Below are 10,112 nucleotides of genomic sequence, written 5' to 3'. Positions count from 1 at the left end.
CACTCTTGTGGTGAGCTTCATGGAGTGAGCTGAAAGTTCCAGCCCTCCACTCATTGTCTCTGAGGATTGTTGCAAAAATGACTTTTATTTTTCTTAAAACCCATAGATGAGTGAGACTATTCTGCATCTCTCTCTCTCCCTCTGACTTATTTCACTCAGCATGATAGATTCCATGTACATCCATGTATAGGAAAATTTCATGACTTCATCACTTCTGACAGCTGCATAATATTCCATTGTGTATATGTACCACAGTTTCTTTAGTCATTCGTCTGTTGAAGGGCATCTTGGTTGTTTCCAGAACCTGGATATTGTGAATAGTGCTGGAATAAATATAAGTGTGAGGAAGGGGGTTTGTATTGTATTCTTGTATTGCTAGGGTATATCCCTAGGAGTGGAATAGCTGGGTCGAATGGGAGCTCAATTTTCAGATTTTGGAGGAATCTCCATATCGCTTTCCATAGCTGTTGGACTAGATGGCATTCCCACCAGCAGTGGATAAGAGTTCCTTTCTCTCCACATCCCCACCAGCACTGATTGTTCTCATCCTTTGTGTTGTGTGCCTATCTCTGTGGTGTGATATGGTATCTCATCATTGTTTTGATTTGCATCTCCCTGATGATTAGTGATGAGAAGCATTTTCTCATGTGCCTTTTGGCCATTTGTATTTCTTTTTTATCAAAGTATCTGTTCATTTCTTCTCCCCATTTTTTGGTGGAATTAGGTGTTTTTTTCTTATAAAGTTCTGTCAGTGACCTGTATATTTTGGATATTAGCTCCTTATCTAATGGGTATTGGGTGAATAGTTTCTCCCACACAGTGGGTGGCTCTTGTATCCATGGCACTATTTATTTTGAGGTGCAGAAGCTTCTCATCTTAATGTATTCCCATCTGTTGATCTCTGCTTCCACTTGGTTGGAAAGTGCTGTTTCCTCCTTGAAGATGCCTTTAGTCTCAATGTCATGAAGTATTTTGCCTACGTATTGTTGTATATACCTTATGGTATCAGGTCTGATATCAAGCTCTTTAATCAATTTGAATTTTACCTTTATACATGATATTAATTGGGGCCTATTTTGCTTTTTTGGAAGTGGCTAACCAATTCTGCCAGCACCACTTGTTGAAGAGGTTTTCCTGCTCCACTTTGGAGTTATTGCTCCTTTGTCAAAAATTGGGTAATTATATGTCTGGGGAACATAGTCTGAGCACTCAAGCCTATTTCCACTGTCTTTATTCCAATACCATGTGGTTTTGATAATTATTGCTTTGTAATACAGCTAAAAGTTGGGGAAAGTAATGCCTCCCATTTTTCTTTTCCCTAGGAGTGTTTTAGCTATTCGAGGGTGTTTATTGTTCCAGATGAATTTCATAAGTGTTTGATCCACTTCTTTGAACAATGTCATGGGTATCTGTAAAGGGATCGAATTAAATCTGTACAATGCTTTGGAGAGTATTGCCATTTTAATTATGTTAATGCTGCCAATCCATGAGCAGGGTATGTGTTTCCATTTCCCTGTGTCCTCTCTTATTTCTTGGAGCAGGGCTTTATAGTTTTCTTTGTATAGTTCCTTCACGTCTTCAGTCAAGTTGACTCCAAGATATTTGAGTTTGTGTGGCACTAATGTCAAGCCTTCTTGACTTCCATCTTTTCCCTATCATTATTGGGGTATAAAAAGGACATTGATTTCTGTGTGTTCATTTTGTAGCCTGCCACCTTGATATATGAGTCTATTGTTTCTAGAAGCTTTTTGGTAGAGTCTTTAGGGTCTTCTAAGTAGAGTATCATGTCATCTGCAAACATTGAGAGCTTGACTTCTTCCTTTCCTATCTGGATTCCCTTGATATCTTTTTCTTACCTGATCGCTATAACAAGCACTTCCAGTACTATGTTGAAGAGGAGTGGTGAGAGAGGACAGCCTTGTTTGTACCAGAATTTAGAGGAAAGGCTTTTAATTTTTCTCAGTTGAGGATAATATTTGTCATTGGCTTGTGGTAATGGCTTCAATTAGATTGAGAAAGGTTTGTTTCATTCCCAACTTCCTGAGAGTTTTGATCAAGAATACCTGTTGGACCTTATCAAATGCTTTCTCTGCATCTATTGAAATGATCATGTGATTTTTATTTATTTTGTTGTTGATGTTGTGTATGATGTTGATCGATTTAAGGATGTTAAACCATACTTGCATTCCTGGTATGAAACCTACTTGGTCATAGTGTATGATCTTCTTGATGATGCATTGGATCCTATTTGCCAGGATTTTGTTGAAGATCTTTGCATAAGCATTCATCAGGGATATTGGTCTGTAATTTTATTTTTTGGCAGCATCTCTATCTGGTTTTGGTATCAAGGTGATGTTGGCTTCATAAGAGCTGTTTGGGAGTGCTCCAGTTTTTTTTAATTTCATGGAAAAGCCTGGCTAGGATTGGTAGTAGCTCCTCTTGAATGGTTTGAAAGAATTCATTAATAAATCCATCTGGTTCTGGGCTTTTTTTTGGGGGGAGCAGATGTTTGATTACAGTTTCAATTTCCTCAATAGTGATGGGGTTGTTTAAATATGCTACATCCTCCTTACTTAACTGTGGAAGGTTATAAGTGTCCAAAAATTTATCCATTTCTTCTAGGTTCTCATGTTTAGTAGCATAAAGTTTATCAAAGTAGTCTCTGATTACCCTTTGGATCTCTGCAATATCTGTCGTTCTCTCCCCATTTTCATTTCTAATACAGGTTATCAGGTTTCTCTCTCTCAATTTCTTTGTGAGTTCTGCCAATAGTCTATCAATCTAGTTTATTTTTTCAAGGAATAACTGCTGCTTTCGTTGATCTTTCGATTGTTTTTTTGTTTTCCACTTCATTGATTTCTGCTTTCAGTTTTGTTATTTCCCTCTGTCTCCTATTTTTGGTTCCTTTTGTTGGTCATTTTCTAATTTTATAAGCTGCGTCATTAAGTTATTCTGGTATGCCCCTTATTCCTTCCTGATGTGTGCTTCCAAAGCTTTAAATTTTTTCTCTCAGGACTGCTTTTGCTGTGTCCCATAGATTCTGGCAGTTTGTGTCTTCATTATCATTTGTTTCCAGGAAAGTTTTGATTTCCACTTTGATTTTATTTCAGACCCACTGGTTGTTCAGTAGCAGGCTGTTTAATTTCCAATTGTTAAACTATTTCTTTTGAATGCCTTTGTAGTTCACATCCAATTTCAGAGACTGTTGTCAGCAAAGATAGACTACAAGATTTCTAGCCTCTTGATTTTATGGAGGTATTTTTTATGTGTCAGCATGTAGTCTATCCTGGAGAATGACCTGTGTAAATTGGAGAAGAATGTGTATCCAGGTTTTTTGGGGTGGAGTGTCCTATATATACTAGTCCTCTTCCATTAATCTAGGGCTCTTGGGTTTCAGTCTGGTTGACCTATGAAGTGTTGACAGGGCCGTGTTGAGGTCTCCCACAATTATTGTGTTATTATTGATGTCTTCTTTCAAATTTGACAGTAATTTTGTTAGGTAATTTGCTGGTCTCTCATTGGGTGCATATATGTTTAATAGTCTGATTTCTTTCTGTTGCACATATCCCTTGATTAGTACATAGTGTCCATCTTTGTCCCTTACAACTTTTCTGAGTTTGAAATTGGTGTCATCAGATATTAATATGGCCACCCCAGCTTTTTTAAGTGTGTTGTTTGATTGGATGATTTTCCTCCAGACTTTGATTTTGAGTCTATGTATATTCTGACTATTCAGGTGTGTTTCTTGTAGACAGCAGAAGGTTGGATTCATCTTTTTGACCCATTTTGACATTCTGTGTCTTTTAATTGGTGAATTTAGTCCATTGACATTGAAGGACATTATTGTCCTGGGATTTAATGTCATCTTTGTAGATAAGTTTGCTGTGTTTGTTAGTCACTCTTGTCTTAAAGTAGACCTTTCAATTTTTCCTTTAAGGCTGGTTTTTCATCTGTGAAGTTTCTGACCTGTTGTTTATCTATAAAGCTAAGTATCTTTCCTTCAAACCTGAACGTGAGTCGGGCAGGGTGCAGTATACTCGGTGAGGCATACATTTCATTCAGTCTTGTCACAATATCCCACAACTATCTTCTGGCCTTGAGAATTTCTTGTGACATGTCTGCTCTAAATCTCATGGATGCTACTTTGAATGTAATTTCCCTTTTTGATCTTGCTGCTTTCAGTATTCTATCTCTATCTGTGGGATTTTTCATCATAATGAGGATGTGTCTTGAGGTGTTTTTCTTTGGGTCTCCTCTAGCTGGTACTCTTCAGACATGCAGGATTTGATTGCCTGTAGTCTTTAACTCTGGGAGTATCTCTTTGATGATGTCTTTGACAGTTGATACTTCCTGGAGATCTCCTACCTGGGCATCTGGGACTCTAGTGATTCTTTTTTTTAATATATATTTTATTTAAACATATAAATATATAAATATATATATAAATATATATAAACATATATATATAACATAAACATTTATAAACATATATATAAACATATAAGTATATGTTTATATATAAATAAATATATTTTATTTATTTAATACAGGATTGTGTTTAGGGTTCAGCAATGTAAAGAACACCATCCATCACCAGTGCAACATTCCCATCTCCAATGTCCCAAATCTCCCTTCTCCCCCCACCCTACCTGCGGTGTCCTGAAGCCCCCCAGGGGGGCCTGGCCAGCAGGAATTAGCTGGGAAGACTTCTCAGACAACCGCACTCCTATTTTGCTGGGTAGAAGCACAACCACACTGTAAAAAATCTGAGAGAGGTTAATAATAAAGACCCAAGGCAATGTCTCACTGCTCAAGGGCAACTTTATTTGGCTACAGCTCCTTCTTATATAGAGAAGGAGAAGGGGGCAGTACAAGGGTGATGTCAATCACACTTTTGGCATGAAAATTACTTCATTATTCCAAATAAGGCAAGTGGGCAATACTTCTTGCAGTATCCATGGAAACATCTTGTGACCTTCTAGCTGCATTCCTAATTGCTTGACTATCAGGAGGTGGTGCAAGATGTGCTTGCCTCAGTGATCTTGAACAGACAATGTAGCATATACACAATAATGAATGTCTTGTAAACTTAGGGATATGGTTAAGGGAGTAAGGCTTCTTTTCTGGGAATGGTACTGGGCTGTGTTGCTCTCCTCCGGGCTAAAAGATTAATTATACTTTGCAGCTGCATTTTCCTTTCTCTTTGGCCCAAGAACTTACAGCAAGACTGCATGTAGCCTTTAGGTGAAAGGCTGGATTATGGCAGAAAGAATAGCAAAATGGCCTCAAACAAGTCAGTCCCCAACATCTCCCCCTTTCTCTTCTAATAAAAGAAGGAAAGTCGTGAGCGGGTGGAAGAACCGTGTCTTAGGCTACAAGGTTTGACCAGGTCGGACACGGCCAAAGCCGCATTTAAAAGGTGGCTACAAGCGCCGTGGGTGTGCACAGAGATCCGAATTATGTGTTGTAGCCTTTTAGGGCCGTGTCCTAACTGGGACCTTGCTAATCCCGTCGTAGGTATCTCCACAGCCGAGAGCACAAGTACCGGAGCGAGCTCCGTTTGTTAGCTATGCGCTTTATCTCCTGAAAACTTAGTGGCTGGAAGGGCGGCTTGGTGACAATAGCCAAGTTTTCACAGGAGTCACGTTGGGTTAACTGTTGGTAGTGAACTTGAACAGAGGTTTTTGCCGTCTCATTTACTTGGTTTTTAACAAGGGCAGTAAGTTTGCGGAAAGTCCATGGGCCAAGAGAAAAGAGCAGCATGAGGCTAATAAGAGGGCCCACAATGGTGGACAAGATTGTGTGGAACCAAGGGGAAGAGAAAAACCAATCCTGGTACCAGCCTTGTTCTTCATCGAAATGTTTTTCAAAATCTTTTATACCATCACCAATATGTTGGACGCTGTCCCTAACTAATCCAGTTTTGTCTTTAAAAATACAACATTGTTCCTTAAGGGCTACACAGACTCCCCCCTCTTTCATAAGGGCAAAATATAAAGTACGACGATTTTGAAGAACTACATCAGCAAGGGAACTAACAGTATCGTAGGGGTTGAGGAGAGAAGCTAAGCTAACAGTGTTCATAATATGGGTTTGTGAGGGCTAGAGCAGAGGCATTTATAAGATTTAAAATAACTTGAGAGGAGGAGGATGGGCCAGAAGGCAGAGTTCGTAGCTCACAACTTGCCCAATAGTGAGTTAATGACGTTGAGGCTGAACTTTCCAGAGAAGAAGTTTAGAGTCATTGGTGTAGATAGGAGGTTTAAACGTTGTGATGCTTTCATAAAACGGCGAAACTGGTGAATTGCAGATTCAACAGTGTTCATAGCTGGTGTTGGAGAGCGCTTGGGCAGAGGCATTGACAATTTGCAGGATGAGGTTCAAGGTGGAAACCGGACCAACAGGTTTGATGGTTAATGTAGGCTTTAACAAAGCTAAAACATAATAATTATGATAAGCAAGAAACATTTCAGTAACAATATGGGGAGAAAATGCAGTGGAGTAAACAAAATAAGTGGAGTTGGGGGCTTCAATGAAGATGGAAGAGTTGTTAACAATAATGGTTTGATTGCAACTGTCTGATTGTTGAACAGGCGGGCATATATATGGTTTGAGTAAGCAAAGTTTTACAACCGTGACTTGTTTGCAATGGAGGTTGTTGGTTGCAATGGTGGGCATTTAAGGCAGCTAGGCAGAGTGCTTAATTCAGCATTGTCAAAGGTGGAGTCAGTTAGAAACAGGTTTGCAGGAAAGGCGGCTGGCAGGAGGGGTGACAGGCTTTTTTGAAGTGGATGAAGACAGGACTGTGGAAGGCTGCGGAAATTTTTTGTTAGACTTCAGCATTTAAAAAATTTTTATAATTAACAATCGCCAATTTTTATAAAAACTTTTAAACTGAACCTAAATGATTTTTTTTTTAAACTTTTTAGTTATTATTTTAAAGCTAGATGCTATTTTTTAGCTATAAATACATATTATATAGGCCTGAATTTACACATAACAGGAAAGCCGGGTGACGGCAAAGTCCAGAAATTCTCCAGGGAAAAGTTATCCCCGATGGCCATTGAGAAATCTGGGGTTTGCCATCTCTCACACTTTCCGCTATGTTTTTAGAAGGACAAAGCTAGCTTAATATATAATTTTTAACACATGATTTTTAGTTGCAAGATGCCAGTTTGTGAACTGACCAGACTGAACTAGGTTGAAAAAATTAATTGAAATTTGAAAAATGGATAAGGCTTTAAAAATTGTATTATTATAAAATGTAGAGATAACAAATAAACAGACAAAACAAAACAACACTAAATACAACATTTTACATTTGTGGCCACTTTCATTCATCACAACAGACACATAAACAGACAAAAGGATTGATTTAAGACTTATTTATAAAAAATTGACAAGCGCTTTTAAATATTTAGCTAGCATGTTTGTGAGAAGAAAAAAAAATTTTGTAGAAAAACTTTTTTAGTTTTGAGAAGTACTTAATGTAGATGGAGTGGAACTTTGCTGAAAATAAATTTTAAGGTTTAGATTTAACACAAAACATTTTTAAAACAATTTTAATTTGAAGTTTAAAACATTAAGTAAAATGGTTAATAAGCACTGTAGAAGGAGTCTTCACTCTGAAGTATGAAATCATTTGCTGTAAATGAATAGGTTTTCTTTAAATTGGTTTTGCAGTAGAACAGTAAGACAGCTGCAATAAAGTGTTAAAATTTTTATGATTAAACACAATAGCATGAACTATGATTATTAAAGGTATAAAAAACTGATTTTAAAAATACAAACAACTGTTTTTACTATGAAGACTTTAAGTGAATAATTTGTAAAAAATATTATATACTAAATTAACTAAATGCTTAGATTATTACAAAATATAGTTAAAGACATTTGATGCATTTACACACCTAGAACTTAAGACTAAAATTATATTTAATACTAGTTAATTTGCTTATAAAGTTTAGTTACTTTTATATATTACTTATAAAATTATATATAATATATTTTTCATCAATATTATTTTTTTACTGCGACACAAATATACAGATTTGTATAATGTGCTGATATTTTGAATGCACTTAAAATAATAGTTTTTTTTTTTAATGCAGAAATAAAGAACAACCATTGCTGTAGCACAAAGTTAAAACTAAGGGTACTATAAAGCACACCTAGGTGTTCACTGTGCATTAAATTAACTATATTGTTTAAAAAGGCTAACTACATTATTTTTGACATAATTTTGTAAATACTTTAAAAATTAAAATAAAATTTTTAATAGAAACATAAGACTTAAATTTAACACTTTTATGTTTGTTTGGATTTGAAAACACAAAGAAGTTTTTCTTTTACCAACATTTTGTTATCTGTAAAGTGACAGAATTATGACCTTGCTTTAAAATTTTTTGAGAGGCATGAAAAAAAAATTTATTGCCTTTATTTTTCTGTTGCTTTTTAATGTTTTAATAATTACTTTACACTACTTAATGCACTAAACCTAATAACACATATTTGACGAATTGTAGGGCTGACAAGGTGAAGCAGAGTTTTTCACTGATAACTTGGGGAGGGGCTAGCACAGTTAACAGCAGGAAGGTTAGAGGCAAATTATTTACAGTTAGCAGGGTGTAATGATATATAGAAAAAAAAGCAATCTTTTAAGATTAATTACTAATTTATTGGAATTAGAGGGAATGGCAACTGAAGAGGGGAATTTGGGTTGCAAAAGCACTATGGGGATCATGGTTTTATTAATTGATTTGAGAATATGCAAGAGATGCTACTTTTCAGATTTTTTTTGAATAACAAAGATTGGGTATTTCAAGGTGAATTGGAAGGCTTAAAGTGGGAGTGGCAGGGCTTGAGCTGGCTGTTTTCCAAGGCTGGCAGGAAAGAGGCTGAAGGAGGCTGAGGATTGGTTTAAAGGGTACATTAGGCTCAGAAGTTTTAACAGCAAAGTGTAGATATCGCAAGGTTTTATGGCTTAGCAGATGATACTTTGTAATTATCCTGCTTACTGTGCCCTTAGAATTTTTTGTAGGCACTGCAGCAGTTTCTGTTTTATGGCACTTAGCCTTACTTTCATTAGTTTGTCTCTTTGAGTTCTCAAGAGGGGGGGCTTGGCCGTGGAATTCAGTGGGCAGAGGACAGACAACTATAGATTTAGGAGGGGGGGGAAACGCCTGAAAGGCAGAAACCTGTGAATTAAGAGAAGCAGCCTGTTTTTGAAGGCTTAAGATTTGTTTAAGATTTTCAATTTGGCCAAGTAGTTTCATTTCTATAGCTTTAAGAGGGGGAGCGGTGAGAGGAGGGAATCTGCCATGGTTAGGGACTGAGCGTTCTCCGCGGTGGAGGCTGCTGAGCAGGCAGGGGAAGACTTTTTCCATTAGGGAGAAAGACAGGAAAGGTAGCGCTGGTTTTTGAGCCAAGAGCATTATCAAGTTTGTTAGAGAGGTGAGAGACTATGGATGTAATTGTGGTGAGTTGGGAACTCAAGTCAGAAAAAGGGGGGGGGAGGGAGAAAGCAGTAACAGTTTGTTGCCGGTGTGGGGGAGCTGCTGGAATGCCAGCTCTGGGGAGCGACTTCCAGGCACAGAGGGCAGCAAGAGCCATGTTGGCAATCTGGGACCTGGAAAGTGTGTGCTGTACCTTTAAGGTATGAAAAGAGGCGAGGCTAGCTATAAGAGCTTAGAGATTAGGATTCCTGCCTATTTGCAGGGGCTTTGCAATGGAAAAAAAAGTTAACTTCCCAAGAGACAAAGAGTTCAGTTTTTAGATTTTAAGCAGGAGAGCGTGTAAGGGGCTTGGGGGCCATAGGAGGTTACGGCTTGAAATGGCTCTTTGAGGCTTTTCCAATTAAAGGCTTTGTATTGTTGCAATTGCTGGCTAAGGAGGGGAGGGTGGTGAGGGGAGTAAAGGTTTTGGTGGAACAGGGACGGAGCTGAAGCTAGGGAAGTGAAGGGCTGTTTAGGATTTTGCACAGAGGGTGCAGCGGCCTCTTCTGTAGGGGTCTGGGTGCATAGAGCAGAAGCATGGACAGAAGTAAGGGAGGGATATAAATGAGAAGCATTAGAGAGATCTTTAAGAGCATTAGTTACTTTGGAGACAAAGGT

The 10,112-nt window shown here is 37.7% G+C and overlaps 1 non-coding gene across 1 annotated transcript; it reads right to left on the bottom strand.

The window, feature by feature from the left end:
- Nucleotides 1-8,056: 8,056 nt before the first annotated feature.
- LOC126023100 (small nucleolar RNA SNORA22) lies at nucleotides 8,057-8,190 on the bottom strand. Its single transcript, XR_007500312.1, has one exon. It is a non-coding gene; the product is annotated as a small nucleolar RNA SNORA22 (small nucleolar RNA).
- Nucleotides 8,191-10,112: the final 1,922 nt, after the last annotated feature.

Source organism: Suncus etruscus, chromosome 11 (assembly GCF_024139225.1).
Source record: "Suncus etruscus isolate mSunEtr1 chromosome 11, mSunEtr1.pri.cur, whole genome shotgun sequence".
In the NCBI taxonomy this organism is placed as follows: domain Eukaryota; kingdom Metazoa; phylum Chordata; class Mammalia; order Eulipotyphla; family Soricidae; genus Suncus; species Suncus etruscus.
Note: the sequence above shows the minus strand (reverse complement) of the source record. Positions and strands in the feature narration are given on the sequence as shown.